Raw genomic sequence first — 17,149 nt, forward strand, 5'->3', positions numbered from 1 at the left:
CCTGAACTGATCATTCACTCTCAATGCAGATCTGTAAAATCAGTATTCAGTGAAGACAGATATTCCCAAGATAGGAGATGACAGTGCTTTTAGGCTATGTGCACACGTTGCGGATTTGTGTGTGGATTATTCCGCACTGTTTTTGAAAAATCCACGCACTGCGTTTTACCTGCGGATTTCCAGCGTTTTTTGTGCGGATTTCACCTGCGTTTTACGACCTGTGGATTCCTATACAGGAACAGGTGAAAACCGCTGCGGAATCCGCACAAAGAATTGACATGCTATGGAAAAAACAACACAGCGTTTCCGTGCGGTATTTTCCGCACCATGTGCACTGAGGATTTGGTTTTCCATAGGTTTACATTGTACCGTAAACCTGATGGAAAACTGCTGCAGATCCGCAGCGGATTGGCCGCTTGCTAAGATGAAGAAAATCCGCAGGAATATACATAACTATATCAATAACATTTTATCAAATAGTAAAAAAGTATAATTTTATTGAAAAATAAAAATAAAAAATACAAAATACACAAAGGAAAACAACCAACAGTACTACACCAAATTACAAAGAATATATTGAATGAGGAGACCAGATCCATATAATATAAAAGATACTAGAAAAATATATGACCCTCCAAAGTGCAAAGATAGAAGACACAAAATAGGCCATCTATCTCAGTAAAGTGCATATGCATACATAATAAGTAGTCTAACCTAGACCAAACAAGTGCATAAAACTCTGGAAAAATACTAGTACCAGTGTGAAGATGATCTGTGACCCTCAAGGACTCCGACTCCAATGTACGTTTCGCCTAAGTGGCTTTTTCAAAAAATCTAATGTTACAAATAATAATATTAAAAAAAGGTTATTCTCACTCTTCGACGTAGCGCTGTCCTCGGCAGTGCAATCAGCAGGTCCAGTGCCAAGGATGCTATACGCGAAGGACCTTCCATGACGTCACGGTCATGTGACCGCGATGTCATCACAGGTCCTGCGCTCATACCAACCCTGGGACCGGAAGCTGCTGCGTGCACCACTCACAGGCGCCAGGAATACAAGGGGCCCTCGGATGGTGAGTATATGTTTATTTTTTATTTTAAGTCTTTTTTAACCTGTTACATACGTGGCTGGGCAATATACTACGTCACTGGGCAATATACTACATAACTGGCCAATATACTACGTCACTGGGCAATATACTACGTGTCTGTGCTGTATACTACGTGGCTCTGTGCTATATACTACGTCGCTGTGCAATATACTACGTCGCTGTGCAATATACTACGTGACTGGGCAATATACTAGGTGGCTGGGCAATATACTACGTGACTGGGCAATATACTACGTGGCTGGACAATATACTACGTGGCTGGGCAATATACTACGTGACTGGGCAATATACTACGTGGCTGGACAATATACTAGGTGGCTGGGCAATATACTACGTGACTGGGCAATATACTACGTGGCTGGACAATATACTACGTGGCTGGGCAATATACTACGTGGCTGGGCAATATACTACGTGACTGGGCAATATACTATGTGGCTGGGCAATATACTACGTCACTGGGCAATATACTACGTAGCTGGGCAATATAGTACGTGACTGGGCAATATATTACGTGGCTGGGCAATATAGTACGTGACTGGGCAATATACTACGTGGCTGGGCAATATACTACGTGGCTGGGCAATATATTACGTGACTGGGCAATATATTACTTGGCTGGGCAATATACCAAACGGCTGGGCAATATACTATGTGGCTGGGTAATATACTACCTCACTGGGCAATATACTACGTGGCTGGGCAATATACAGGTCCTTCTCAAAAAATTAGCATATAGTGTTAAATTTCATTATTTACCATAATGTAATGATTACAATTAAACTTTCATATATTATAGATTCATTATCCACCAACTGAAATTTGTCAGGTCTTTTATTGTTTTAATACTGATGATTTTGGCATACAACTCCTGATAACCCAAAAAACCTGTCTCAATAAATTAGCATATCAAGAAAAGGTTCTCTAAACGACCTATTACCCTAATCTTCTGAATCAACTAATTAACTCTAAACACATGCAAAAGATACCTGAGGCTTTTATAAACTCCCTGCCTGGTTCATTACTCAAAACCCCCATCATGGGTAAGACTAGCGACCTGACAGATGTCAAGAAGGCCATCATTGACACCCTCAAGCAAGAGGGTAAGACCCAGAAAGAAATTTCTCAACAAATAGGCTGTTCCCAGAGTGCTGTATCAAGGCACCTCAATGGTAAGTCTGTTGGAAGGAAACAATGTGGCAGAAAACGCTGTACAACGAGAAGAGGAGACCGGACCCTGAGGAAGATTGTGGAGAAGGACCGATTCCAGACCTTGGGGAACCTGAGGAAGCAGTGGACTGAGTCTGGTGTGGAAACATCCAGAGCCACCGTGCACAGGCGTGTGCAGGAAATGGGCTACAGGTGCCGCATTCCCCAGGTAAAGCCACTTTTGAACCATAAACAGCGGCAGAGGCGCCTGACCTGGGCTACAGAGAAGCAGCACTGGACTGTTGCTAAGTGGTCCCAAGTTTCTGATGAAAGCAAATTTTGCATGTCATTCGGAAATCAAGGTGCCAGAGTCTGGAGGAAGACTGGGGAGAAGGAAATGCCAAAATGCCTGAAGTCCAGTGTCAAGTACCCACAGTCAGTGATGGTGTGGGGTGCCATGTCAGCTGCTGGTGTTGGTCCACTGTGTTTCATCAAGGGCAGGGTCAATGCAGCTAGCTATCAGGAGACTTTGGAGCACTTCATGCTTCCATCGGCTGAAATGCTTTATGGAGATGAAGATTTCATTTTTCAGCACGACCTGGCACCTGCTCACAGTGCCAAAACCACTGGTAAATGGTTTACTGACCATGGTATTACTGTGCTCAATTGGCCTGCCAACTCTCCTGACCTGAACCCCATAGAGAATCTGTGGGATATTGTGAAGAGAAAGTTGAGAGACGCAAGACCCAACACTCTGGATGAGCTTAAGGCCGCTATTGAAGCATCCTGGGCCTCCATAACATCTCAGCAGTGTCACAGGCTGATTGCCTCCATGCCACGCCGCATTGAAGCAGTCATTTCTGCCAAAGGATTCCCGACCAAGTATTGAGTGCATAACTGAACATTATTATTTGTTGGTTTTTTTGTTTGTTATTAAAAAACACTTTTATTTGATTGGATGGGTGAAATATGCTAATTTATTGAGACAGGTTTTTTGGGTTATCAGGAGTTGTATGCCAAAATCATCAGTATTAAAACAATAAAAGACCTGACAAATTTCAGTTGGTGGATAATGAATCTATAATATATGAAAGTTTAATTGTAATCATTACATTATGGTAAATAATGAAATTTAACACTATATGCTAATTTTTTGAGAAGGACCTGTACTACACGGCTGGGCAATATATTACGTGGCAGGGCAATATACTACGTGGGCTGTGCAATATACTACGTGGACATGCATATTCTAGAACAGGGGTCCCCAACTCCAGTCCTCAAGGCCCACCAACAGGTCATGTTTTCAGGATTTCCTTTGCATTGCACAGGTGATGCAATTATTACCTGGGCAAGACTAAGGAAATCCTGAAAACATGACATGTTGGTGGGCCTTGAGGACTGGAGTTGGGGACCCCTGTTCTAGAATACCCGATGCGTTAGAATCGGGCCACCATCTAGTTAGAAAATAAAGAATTTGCACGTTTGTATATTTTGGATGTCATGACTGCTTTCTTGGTGTTCATTTATTCTTAGTGAAACTGCAGTTTGTTCATTACGGTCCTGTCCTGTCTTACCATTACATTGGCTAAAACAATTTATAATATGAGAACTCTGATAATATAAGACGGGCTATGTATTCCATTACTTTTTTATGGCCATATAAACCAGACTGAGATCTGAACACAATGTTCGGCCTGCCATGCTCAGGTCAGGACAGCCGCTGGCCGGTCCGTGCATTGTGTTCCGATCTCTGTCCGATTTATACAGCCATCTGACTGTGCCCTAAGGCTGCAATCACATCCGTGTGAAATCTCTGAGTGCTGTCTGTTTTTTTTCTCGGACATCACTTAGACCCATAGAGTGGAATGGATGTATTCACATATCTGTTAACTTCAAGAGTGAGATCCGTGTAATTAAGAGCAAATCCTAGTCTGATCTATTTGTGCTGATCAGAATCAGCCATTGAAGTCTATGGGGATCCATGAGACACAGAACGCTTCCAGTTTGTGTCCTTGTCTCACAACTAGGATACAACTACTAGGATGACATCTGAAAAAACATTGTTCTGTTTCTATGGGATGGTAACACTCACGGATGTGTGAATGCAAGCTAGGACTTTTCACACATCTGTGTGACACTTCCTAACGCTGTCCATTATTTTTTCAGACTGCACACTGACCCATATTGTATCACTGATCCATACACACATCATTTTTAAACACGGATCTATGTGTGTGATTAGTAAATCTCAGAGCATGTCCTGTAATCATCCATTTTGTGGATAAGAATGGACAAGGAAAGTCTCTGGGGATCTGTAATAAAAGGATGAAGCACAGAAGACATGCATTGTCTTTCAGGCCGGGTCACACTTTCGAGTTCAATGCGAGAAACTAGTGAGAGTCTCTGACATCAATATTTCTATGCAGGTGAACGCTCAAGTCCAACCGCCGCCGGCAGTGCCGGGAATTGATATGAGAGACTCGCACTAGTTTCTCACAGTGAACTCGCAAGTGTGACCCGGCCTTACAGTTACTTCTGTGTTTCATCCGTTTATAAATGGAGTCAATGAATCAAACAAGTTCAGGCTGTCCACCTGCTTCTTTGAAAAAAAAAAAAAAAGAAAAAAAAAATCAGATGGTAAGGCTACATTCACCTGACTGTGGATTTGGTCCGATTGCTGTCCGTGGAAAAAACATACAGCATTCGGACCAATGTTATTCAATAGGGCTTTTCAGAGAGATGACCGCTGATTTTTTTTTTGCCCAGACCGAATGCCTGCGTGACAAAAATTGCAACATGCTCTAGTGCAGTGTTCCCCAAGTCCGGTCCTCAAGAGCCACCAACAGGTCACGTTTTGAGGATTTCCTTAGTATTGCACAGGTGATTGAATGCTTGCTTGTCCTGGTGATGCAATTATCACCTGTGCAATACTAAGGAAATCCTCAAAACATGACCTGTTGGTGGCTCTTAAGGACCGGACTTGGGGAACACTGCTAGTGCTTTCCGTATTTCATATGAGACTCATCGTATAGGATTCAAATAAAATGGAATCTTATACGAATCAACCATATAAGATCTGTGTTTTACGGGTACAATGGCATTTGTACCTATAAGGGTATGTGCACACGTCAGGTTTTTTTCCTGACAAAATCCTGAGAATTCTGCCAGAAATTCGCGTTTTTTTCCGCGCGGATTTCTCGCGGAATTTGCACGTTTTTTGCGCGGTTTTTGAGCTGATTTTTTGAGTTTTTTTTTTTTTTTTCCTGAAGGTCAGTTTTGCTATTAAATTCGCAAAAAATCCGCAAAAAGAATGAGCATGTCCATTCTTTTTGCGGATTGCGTTTTTTTTGCGGAAAAAAACGCATACATCTGCACAAAAAAATGCGGAATGCATTCTAAATCAGTGGTCCCCAACTCCAGGCCTCGAGGGCCGCCAACAGTGCAGGTTTTCAGGATTTCCTTAGTATTGCACAGGATTTGGAATCATCACCTGTGCAGATGATCACATTACCACCGATGCAATACTAAAGAAATCCTGAAAACCTGCACTGTTGGCGGCCCTCGAGGCCTGGCTTTGGGGACCCATGTTCTAAATGATAGGATGCATAATTTTAGCGTTTTTTATGCGGATTTATAGCGTTTTTATAGCGAAAATCCGCAAAAAAAACGCAAAAAATCCGGACGTGTGCACATACCCTAACAGTTTATGGGGCTGTTCACATGTCAGATTTTTTCCTCGGACCAAGTGGTCAGTGCAAAGTCATAGAGTCATGGAGACATATCTGATTTTGATCCAAGTGTCAGTTCAAAATTGACAATGCAAGTCCATGGGTCTGTTAAAAAATCTGACAGCGTTCGGATGTGGCCCGTGTGGTGTCCATTTTTCAATAACTGATTAGAGAAGATGGAGAAACTAATGAAACTGATGAAACTCTGACCAAACTCTGATCTGATGACACTGATGAAACTCGGTCCGTTTTCCTCGTACGTCAGAAAGTCTGAACGCAGCCTAAGACCAGGGTCACACAAGTGTATAAAAAAATCAGTCCGATTTTCATCCAGACAAGTGGGGCGATTTTTCCTCATTTGTCAGTGAAATCGCTGCTACTGCTATTTTTTTTCGCACACAGATTTGCGTCAGTGAAATAAATCAGTCATCAGCCCTGTCCCATCGAATAACATTGGACTGAGTGCGATGTGATAAAAACTGGATAGCACGCGTCCAATATATTCGCTTGTGTGAACGAGCCCTTAGCGAAATTTCTGATATATTTTCTGCTTTCATAGGCATGTCTCAAAATAATAAAATCAAGGTATAATAGAAACACATCACCACTGCTGTATTTATCACCCACTCCTGGTTTTGGCTTAGAAATACTGAGGTAAAAAACTGACCAAAATACTGAGGTAAAAACTGACCAAATACTGAATGTGTGAACATGTCCAATTTGGATAACACCTTCATATAAGGAGGCTGCCATTTATTTCTTTAACAAACAGCTGAAGTCTCACACTCGGTGACAAACATCTAGCCCAAGTTTTACAAGGTGTAATGTGATTCTAGAGGTGGGGGACGTATCCTGAATCTGTCATTTTCCTGTTAATAGGTGTCTCCTCAAGTACTGAAATAGTTAAGGAGAACAAAAGTAACAATCCATGCCCTGTGGGTGGAGAGTGTGGAGGACTACAACACACACAGCTCCACCCAGCGCCTCCACCTCTGTGCTGATCCTCTCCCCTCACTCCAGTAGTAAGCCTGCTGCCTGTGTGCACCGAGCCCTCACTGGGAGACTGGCATCCTGCTGCCTGTGTGACTGGCACCACCATCTACCCTGGCATCCTGATCATTGTAGGATTACTATATGCTGCAAGAAACCTCAAGGAGCTGCAGACTCAGGTAATGGGAAAACTCCATAGTAAGTAACCAAACACGTTACAATGTGTGTATATATATAATAGCATGTCTGTTCCATACTGGTTTCCCTTTACAATGGATTCAAAAAAAGTTTTCATGTTGTTTTCAGGCTTTGTTTTATGGAGCATTGAGGACTTGCCTGGGCAAAGTTTACTTTCCCACTTTTGTATAGTGCTACCCACCCCTTCCTCCTCCAGGCTTCTGACAGAGCAGGGTTACAGGGCATGTTTGCCATCTATCCCAAGGGATAGGAGAAACACAAGCCATGGTAGAGCCTTTTTTTTTGGGGGGGGGAGAGTGTATTGCATTTCAGCCCAAATCAGACTTTTCTGTCAATGAGCACTTTTGTAAAGGGATCTCTGTGACTGTAGAGGTGGGGAAGTGCTTTATACTCGGGGTCCCGGTTTACTCAACAGGTACATTTGTAGAAATCTTAGCTGGGAGGACTATAGTTCAGAGCGGACGAGATCCTGATAATGAGAAGAAGGCGTCTACGGAAGGTTTTTACGATGAAAAGTGCACTTAGACCTACGCCGAGCTGTGTGGATGTCAACTCATTGATTGGGGAGGTGTTTGCTCACCTGTCCATATAGGAATGGTTAAAAAATAGGAATTCTGCCATAAATGTTGATGGATCGCGGAATGACAATTGCTATGGTATGGGAAATTCATCTTTATCATCATCATCTTTATTTTTATATAGCGCTAACATATTCCGCAGCGCTTTACAGTTTGCACACATTATCATCACTGTCCTCGATGGGGCTCACAATCTAGATTCCCTATCAGTATGTCTTTGAAATTGATGGGTGCTGGACTTTTATCGCCAAAGGACCTGACCTGTGAACTTGGAACAGTCATTTATTAATAACGTATCGAATGTTCACCAAGGGCGACCTTGACACTTATCTTGTTTTCAAGATTGAAAGCCTTGCCACTATCATGGAGGCGACGTGTACTTTCCCGAAGTGATTATGGAATGTGTGCTTTTCCTATTTTGTGTGCAAATCAACCATTTTTTTTTTTTTTAATGGTTTTATTGTTGTAATATATGTTCCTACTGTTCCAGATTCATGGGAATTCCATGGGAATCTGTCCTGGTTGTCAATGGATTGCAAATTTCACAGGATGGCTAAATAGGTAGTTGTAGGTTGCTCAGGTTGTTGGAGTCTGACTGTGTGGCTAAGTTCACACAAGTGTATAAAGTCATCCAATTTTTATCCATAATTTTTTTTTTCCTTTGTCCCGTATTGTCCTACGCATGTTGTTTGTTTTTTTTTTTTTTTATAAATCCACAAGGAATAAAATTTACAAGACCTAAAATGGTTTCTTACATTATTACTTGGCAATGCATCCATAAAATTTGATTGCTGCATGATTGATCGTCTGGAAGTCAATTTTTTTTCTCTTTGCGCACTCATAGTCTTGAATAGATGAATCTGATCCGAAATAAGGAAGATACTAGTGCGTGCTTCAATTATTTTCATGTTGACAGTCAGTCCATGTAAAAAGCCATCATCTGAACAGTCCAATGGAATGACGTTGGTCCTAGTGCTGTCTGTGTGATATCAGATTTTCCCATGGACCGTATTCGGCCTGAAAACACGGTTGTGTGAATGTAACCTAACGGCTCCCATACACATTAGACTTTTGTCACCAATAGTAAGAGGTTTCAGCTGATAGTCTAATGTATACAGTGTCGGACTGGGGGGCTAAGGGCCCACCATTAACTGACATTCGGGGGCCCACTTTTCACCTGCATACAAATATTACACTACCCTCGTTCACAAATTTACCTACGGTCGGTCTATCTCTCTATCTATCTCTCTATCTCCACACGTTCCGGATTATTCGCGGATTTTTCGCGTTTTTTGCACGTATTTTCTGCAGCTTTCCACGTGAAAAACGCATACATTAAGCATCCCATGATTTCCGCAATTTTTGTGCACATGTGTTTTTTTCCACACAAAAAACGCATGCGGAGAAAAACACAGCATGTTCATTAATTTTGCAGATTTTAAGCGGATTTCCCACTATATTATTGCATTGGAAACCTCCGGAAAAAAACGCGAAAAATCTGCTCCAAAAACGCACAAAATACGTGACAAACGCGTGCAGAATTCCTGCGGAAAACCTCAGGATTTTCTCAGGAACTTTCTGCATACTTTCCAGACGTGTGCACATAGCCTAAGGGTACTTCCGTCTGTCTGTCTGTCTGTCTGTAACTAACTTTCATAACGGAAATCCCGCATCACTGATTGGTCGCACCCGGTGACCAATCAACGACAGGCTTAGTCCGGCTGCGAATTGGCCCCTCCCTACTCTCCTCCAGTCAGTGCCAGTGTGTCGCCCCATCCTGGACCAAATTTTCCGTCAACTTTTCCATCAATAGTAAAAAGATAGAATGTTAAAAATAATAAAAGAAAAAAAACGTTGCTATTCTCGCCTTCCGCCATCCACCAATGCATCGGGACAGCTTGGGTGGACGCCGGAGGGTGAGTATATAACTTTTTTTATTTACATTTTTTTTTTTTTTTAACAGGAAAATGGTTCCCACACTGCTATATACTGCGTGGGCTGTGTGCGAAATAATAAACTGGGTAGTTTGGTTAATGAATGATGAGATGCTACTTTTTTCTGTACAGAGTGAATCAATTGAATTATGCCATGAAGAGCCCATACAGTGGGGTTGGGGGCCAAGATCTGCACAGGGGCCCACCAGGGGATTCCCCTGTTACCCTATGGGACAGTTCGAGCCTGAATGTATATAGAGGCCCCGGACAACTGATCATTGGAGTTGTCGATCGGGCATGTCCAATTTCCAATTTATGGACTGTGCAATACTCAATCTCCCTGAGATGAGCCACTGTCAGAGATGGCTGGCAGCGGCTCGCTCATAGAGGACACACGAGTGCTCGACCGAAAGAGCCGACTGTGTATGGGACAGCCGACAGCCACCTAATGTGTATGGCAGGTTTAAGGGTGCTTGAGAAGGGGCAATAATTCCAGCTATTGTCACTCGGCTACTTTGCTTTGAGACCTACAGTATGTACAGAAGACGTACCAGAAGCCAGGGGGCACCAATTCATCTGTAGCTCAATTGCTTCATATCTCCCAAGGTGCTGTATAATTGCTCAATAGTTTGCACACAGGTGATGGTGCAGAATGCAACATCATTCTTGATATTGTTGGACTTCTATTCCCCGATTCATTATTGCGTTTGTGCCATTTTTTTCTTTGTTTTAAGTGTTTTGCCTTTTTTTTTTTTTTGTTTTTTTTGTTTTTCTGAGCCACATTAAAAAGGTAGCAAATGAAAAGTTTTAAGTCACCTTTTTTGCCATGTTGGGTAGAGTTTAGAGTTTCAAGATGTTATCGCTTGATTCATTATTTGCGACTTTTCAGAAAAGTCCCCACATTTTTTGCAGATGTACTCCAGTCCCTCCTTACTGCCTTGAGTTATTTTATGATTGCCTGAGATTTTTTTAACGGAACACAAGACTCTGAATTAAAAAGTCACAAAACAGATTTTAAGATAAGAATAAAGAGCATTTTTGGTCCTGTGTAAGATACATGAAGCATGTGCACAATGTTGATGAACGTTGTGCAGAAACGACAGCGAATGCCACAAGGGAAAAATCGAAAAGTCACTTAAAAAAATCACAACTCATAAATCGGGCCCGTGCTTGGTTTTGCTTATGAACACATAAAATATTGAAAATGTCAGTAGTGATATGTTTACTTAGGAGTAGAGTGGCTGGCTACCTATACACCAAAAGTTTGTGTGCAAGTCTTTTAACAACTTTTTTGGCGTTAACTATATTTCTTTTGGTGCTTTTTGATGCAGTGTTTACTTTTTTTAAATTTCTGTACAGTATATTTTTTATTTTTTTTGGAGCAAGGGGTGATGTTGGCTAAAACTAAAAATCATAGAAACTCCCCAGCAAATGCATATGTGGCCCTTCTGGGAACAAACACTCATTAGTGTACATTTTATCTCAGACTGTGAGCCCTCGTGGGCAGGGTCCTCGCTCCTTCCTTACCTTGTTTTTGCTCATGTTTATTGTTTGTCTATATTTGCCCCCTGTTCACATGTAAAGCGCCATATAATAAATGGTGCTATAAAAATGTATAATAATAATATACTGGTTAACCAATGATCAGCAGATTATTATGATTATCAATGGGAACCTGTCACTCGGTTTTCCCCATATAAAGTACGGATATCATTCTAGTATGCTGTATGTCTGTCCTCAATCCACTAGGCGAGGCACAAAAAGAGCTTTTATTATATTCACAGATGGCATGGTCTGGCCGATGGGCATCACTGGTCTTAATCTGGTGCCTCCTCTCATCTCGTGATCGCCGTCCTGCTTCGTGTGGATGACTAGCCTTACGTCATCCACACAGTGTCCACCATCGCACTCCTGTGCGACCACCCTTCAATCTGTGCTACCGAGGGCAGAGCAAAGCACTGTATTGGGCTTAACTGCCGGTCATTGGCGCTCTTTGGCCTTTCCCGGCACATGCGCACTGCAGCACTTTGCTCCGCCCTCGGCAGGGCAGATAGAAATTTGTTTGCCCAGGAGCATGATGGGGGGGACACTGTAAGATGTGCCATCCACACGAAGCAGGGAAGGAGGACAGCGATTACAAGAAGAGAGGCAGTGTCAGACCAAGACCAGAGATGCCCATGGGACCAGACCGCCCCGTGGGTGAATATAGCCTTGCATAGTGCATTGAGGATAGACATGCACTATACTAGAATGCTGTTTAAGATGGCTTAAAAATCCTGGCAGTATTTGATATGGGGAAAACCTGGTGACAGGTTCCCTTTAAAATGGCTGTATCAAGGGTTTTTTTGAATGATAGGCTAGGGTATAAATTCCTGCTCTCCTGCAAATCAGACTTTTGGGACCCCACCGATCTTGAGAATGGGGCTATGTGAATGAAGCAGAGGTTGGGCATACGCAACTCTGCTCCACTCATTCTTTGTTGCACTGCCAGAGATAGATGATCTCTATACTGTATAGATAAGGGAGTAACTTCCAAACATGGTACGGATCCCTTTTAAATCTATAGCCGGGCACCAAACCTAATGTGATATTACCACAAGGCCTGTAGTTAGCCAGCTATTTCTTAAAGGAGTTGTCTTGCTTAAAAAGTACCGTAGACTTTAATGAATAGATCTTGGAATAAAAATACACTTCACAATTGGATGAGAGAAAACAAAATGTTCCTGTGCTGAGAAAATCTTCTATAATGTGCCCCTGTTGTTTACTTTGTAATGGCCGAGTCTGAACATGCAGGAGCATGGTCTGCAAAAGATTCTACAGATATTAGGGGATAGTAGGGTATCTGTGACTGGTCCACACTGTGGGAATTACCTACCATTATGGCCACCTTTATTACTAGCATGCTGTTATGTGGCTGTAATGAGGACATCAGAGGCAGGCACACAGTTTCCTTTCATATGGCATTTATTTGTTGCCACTACAGATGCCATATTGCTTCTACCAATCAAAAGAGGTTACGGTACTTAAAATGAATGGACCTATATGATTATTGGGACTGTCTACACAGAACGACTGTTCAAACCAAGTACAGGCGCTCGGTGCAAAATGGCCGAACAGTTCAGTGCACTTTTCCACCTGCTTGTTTTCCCTCAATTTCCACCACCACCCTCTCCTTTAACAGCCTTGACTTCATAGAGCTAGAGAAGGGTAAGGATAGATGGAAAACAGGCAGGTAGGAAGGTGTAGTTAAATATTTGGCCCCGCCGTGATTCCTCGTTCAGCGGTACTTGGTTTGAACAGTCTGTGCCGACAGTCACTTTAAGCAGATTATATGGTTGTATTGCGTTGCTAGAAGAAAGCTGACGACATATTTACAGACCGGTTATTTGAAGATACTGAGGTGACTATACACAGTGTAATATCTTGTATAGAGGTTTAAAGGCAGTCTTAAGGCCCCCACGCACATTAGACTATCATTGTTTGAACTTGGTGATATCGACAGGTTTGGTCACTAGTGCAATGTGTATGGAAGCACTGATGTCAGAGGAGATGGGAATTTGGCAAGTCTGACTGGACTGCCCATCCTTCTGCTTTTGGTGAGGTAAGCCGCAGTCAGAGGAACTCCTGTGAACCGGAGAGTCGGGCGAGATGGCATCCGTTCAAACGATTGGCCAAGCCTTTGTTCGGCCAACAGCTATCTAATGTGTATGGGTGGGCTCTACATTTACTGTATTTTTGTAATCCACTTGTGATTATAAGTTAGTCTAAGGAAGACACTGGTGCTGATGGTCTTGTAGATGAAGCTGAATTCACCTAACAGAGTGGGGAACGGGATGTCTGAATCAACTGCACGTCTCCTGACCAGAACTCAACAGCCTCGTGGACACACGTTGAGTCTAGGTTAGGACATTGTGGTTCGTGCCTGGACCGCGAATATTGAACACGTGCCTAATGGACCATAAAACGCGTGATCAGGTTTACTAGCGAACATTGATATTTATACATTTCTTCACCACATATAACATTTGGTCATTAAAAATTGTCAGAGCGTTTTTTATCAATGAAAGTTTGCATTTTGGCAATTCTAATTAAAATTCCTGACATGAAACTGCCGTGTTGACTGGAATTCAGTTAAACCTTTTACTTCAAAGATAGATTACTGGAGCTTTGCTTGGGAATATTGTGGCTTGGCCTATTTCTGGTGTGGAATGCAGGATCTCTCTAGAATGGGAATCTCCCCTCCGCTCCATAACAAAGGCAATGGTAGCCGTCCATAAAGAAGGCAGGAATGTGAACTGATCAGGCCATGCAGATAGGGCTTCACAGGAATTCCAGGCTGTTTTCACAGCAAGCCAGTGTCTGAAATAAACCGCCTGTGATTACAATATTAGGACTAATCTGGAGGTATCTTGGGTTACCACTGATTGACCCATTATATAGAGAATGGCTTTGAAATTTTAATTTATTTTATGTCAGATTTTTTTTTTCATGGGTATTTAAACTGCTTAGGCCAAATGGATAGGGCTGTGAGTATTTTGCTTTTACTATTGGATTCAGTTTTTCCATCATTGCACGTCATTTCAAGTCTGGTTGTTTCAACATATTGGTGACTAATTGAGTCAGACTTTACCCCCTGAGGGACTGCTTCTTTAGGAATGTACAGTGAACTGCTAATGATCAGGTCCCAGCTATCGTTCTCTTTAACCTGCCGTACAGATACAAACATAATAACCAACGGGCTTTGGTGGAAGGTATTCTTTCCCTTAGGAACCATTGGGGGGTGGAGTTTGCATTTTATAGAGGCAAAAATTGAAAAAATTAAAAAATCCGATACTGATGACCTAAGAGGTCGTATATATCATAGCTAACTGCTGGTAATTATTTGCAAAAAAATGCAAATACCCTGTTGTATAATCTGAACCCACCATGCTGATTAAAACTCCAATAAAACGTATTTTAGCCTTAGTCTGTGCCCACGATCCGGAAGTAGCAGCGATTTTGGACGCAGCGTATTTTTGCTGCGTTCAATACATTCTATTAATGAAATTTCATTTGCGTCTCCGGAAGAGAAATTGACATGCTGCGTTCCTGAAAGACGCACCGTATGTCAGTTTCCACAGGTGATCCGCAGACGCACATACACACATAGTGGACATGGGATTTCTACAAATCCCATTCACTATGCTGTAACAGTTGGCCACTGTGGGTTGGACGCTGCATAAATACACAGCACTAAAACTGCAGCAATTCCTGATCGTGAAAACTTACCCTAAGATCGACGAACAAGCATTTCTTTAAAAGGCTCATTTCATGATTATCTTGCCCTGTAGACATTCTGCAGATCACCTGATGGACAAGCAAAATGCTCATTCATCCGGTAAAATGATCTTTTGCACAGCATAAAAGATCATCACTCTCAGCAGTGCATCGTCCTGTGTAAACAGGACTTGTGCTGCCGAGAACCATAGCTGCCTATGTGCTTGCTTTTCCAGTGTAATCCGTGTGGTGCCACTGGTCGGTCCAAGGACTGTTGTGTGAACTACTGATGCCTCAGTTATTTTCTCAATTTTAAAGCTTACTATAGAAAAGGGAGCTCACAAACGCAGTGGAACACCATTCATTGCATTTCACCAGTGTGTTTTATAGCAAGCTTTTCAGGAAAGTAAAACAAAGCATGTTGCATAACGGCTTATCTCGGGTGAAACGGGATAGCACAGGAACATGAATGGCAGGTTTTAGTTTCGGGACATGAAGCTGAAATCCTGGTTTTTACTGATGAGTTTCAACATATTTCCTGAGTTTTTACGCCTGTTTCCTTTCCTTTTGTAGGTAAAACGGCTTTTCATTAGCATACAATAGCTACAAGGAATAATCTGATCTTCTGTAAAATGTATAGTACGAACTAATTTAAATCACTGACCTAAAGGTTGGTTTACATAGGCCGACGAGCGGCACTAAACGGCTGCTGATCGGTAAATATTTCCAAATGAGCGGTTCTTTAATAGCCTGTTTACACAGGAGACTGCTCTTTAAAATGGGCACTGAATTATCTGTAATCGATCGTTCTGTGTGCATAGACTGCCAGTGTTCTTGGCATCACATTGATGTTTGCGCGGGACATCTCGCCCAATAAACGAGCCTGTTTACAGTAAAGGATTCTTGTGAAGCGACCATTGCTAGGAACACTCATTTACTATAATCTTTCAGTGTAAATTAATCTTAAAGTGACTACCCTCCTTTCAGTTAATATTTGTACCTTAGCGCAGTTTGCTATAGGGAAAAACATATTGCGTGAAATGCGCCTTCCTGGGTTCCACCAGTTTAAGACTTTGCTCGTGATGTCTGGCATTGGCTGCTGCGCTGACGTCACATTAAAGTCACTGCAACTAATCGCTGAGTTGAGCAGCTCCGAGTGGGGCATTCTATCTACACTGTCGGAGCCACTGAGCTCACCAGCTGCCTCACTGTCATCTTGACGTCAGCACCAGGGCTGTGGAGTCAGTCGGTATAAAATGGACCGACTCCTAAAATATATAATGCATTTGGTACAGTTGTACAATGCAGTATGTGATGCAAATATTTTCATAATAATTTGTGAAAGTTATGAAATGTCCTATAAATGTCTGTTCTGTTTCTGATCTAAGGATCTTGGCTATTAGTTGAAATGAACCTGTGCTGCACTTTATGTACATGATCAGTACTGACCAGTGCTGTGGAGTTGGAGCCGGTGTTACGAAATGTCCTATAAAGGTCTGTTCTGTTCCTGATCTAAGGATCTCGGCTATTAGCGGAGATGAACCTGTGCTGCACTTTATGTACATGCTCAGTAGTGACCAGAGCTGTCGAGATGAACCTGTGCTGCACTTTATGCACATGATCAGTAGTGACCAGTGCTGTGGAGATGAACCTGTGCTGCACTTTATGCACATGATCAGTAGTGACCAGTGCTGTGGAGTCGGAGTCAGGGAATTTGAGGAGTCTGAGGTTTGGCTTATCGACTCCACAGCCCTGCAGCCAATACCAGACACCAGACTGGAGTAACATTTCTTGCGTAGAAAATGCTGACACTATTAATTTGATGGGTGGCCACTCCCTGTCCCACCCCCAACTTCACCCATTTTGGCAGAGTTGCTTTAAATTGGCGTGAAAACACCAACAATTGCTAACGTTTTGCACAACTCCAACATAAACTTTTCAAATTGATTTGGGCCAGTTTTCAGTCATTGGACAGCACTTTTCCACATAAGTCATATTTTCCAAAATGTCGTCATGCATTTTCATTTACTCATTACCGCTTTAAAAATCAGTGTTCTTTTATTTAAAGCGAATCTGTCACCAGGTTTGTGCTACCACATTTGAGAGCAGCATAATGTAGCAGCAGATGCCTTGATTTTACTGGGTTGCTTCCTGTCACTTTGATAAAATCCTGAATTGTTTGCTGCAGATCTATTAGTTCTCTG

The 17,149-nt window shown here is 42.3% G+C and overlaps 1 protein-coding gene across 1 annotated transcript in view; it reads left to right on the forward strand.

Moving 5' to 3' along the window:
- The first annotated feature begins 7,013 nt into the window (after positions 1 to 7,013).
- The window catches only part of PRAG1 (PEAK1 related, kinase-activating pseudokinase 1), a 45,022-nt gene continuing 34,886 nt past the window's right edge, over positions 7,014 to 17,149 (forward strand). The window contains exon 1 of the mRNA XM_069743130.1: positions 7,014 to 7,158. The gene's annotated coding sequence lies outside the window, so the exon portion shown is untranslated. The remainder of the gene's footprint in view (positions 7,159 to 17,149) is intronic.

This window comes from Ranitomeya imitator, chromosome 1, assembly GCF_032444005.1.
Source record: "Ranitomeya imitator isolate aRanImi1 chromosome 1, aRanImi1.pri, whole genome shotgun sequence".
NCBI lineage: Eukaryota > Metazoa > Chordata > Amphibia > Anura > Dendrobatidae > Ranitomeya > Ranitomeya imitator.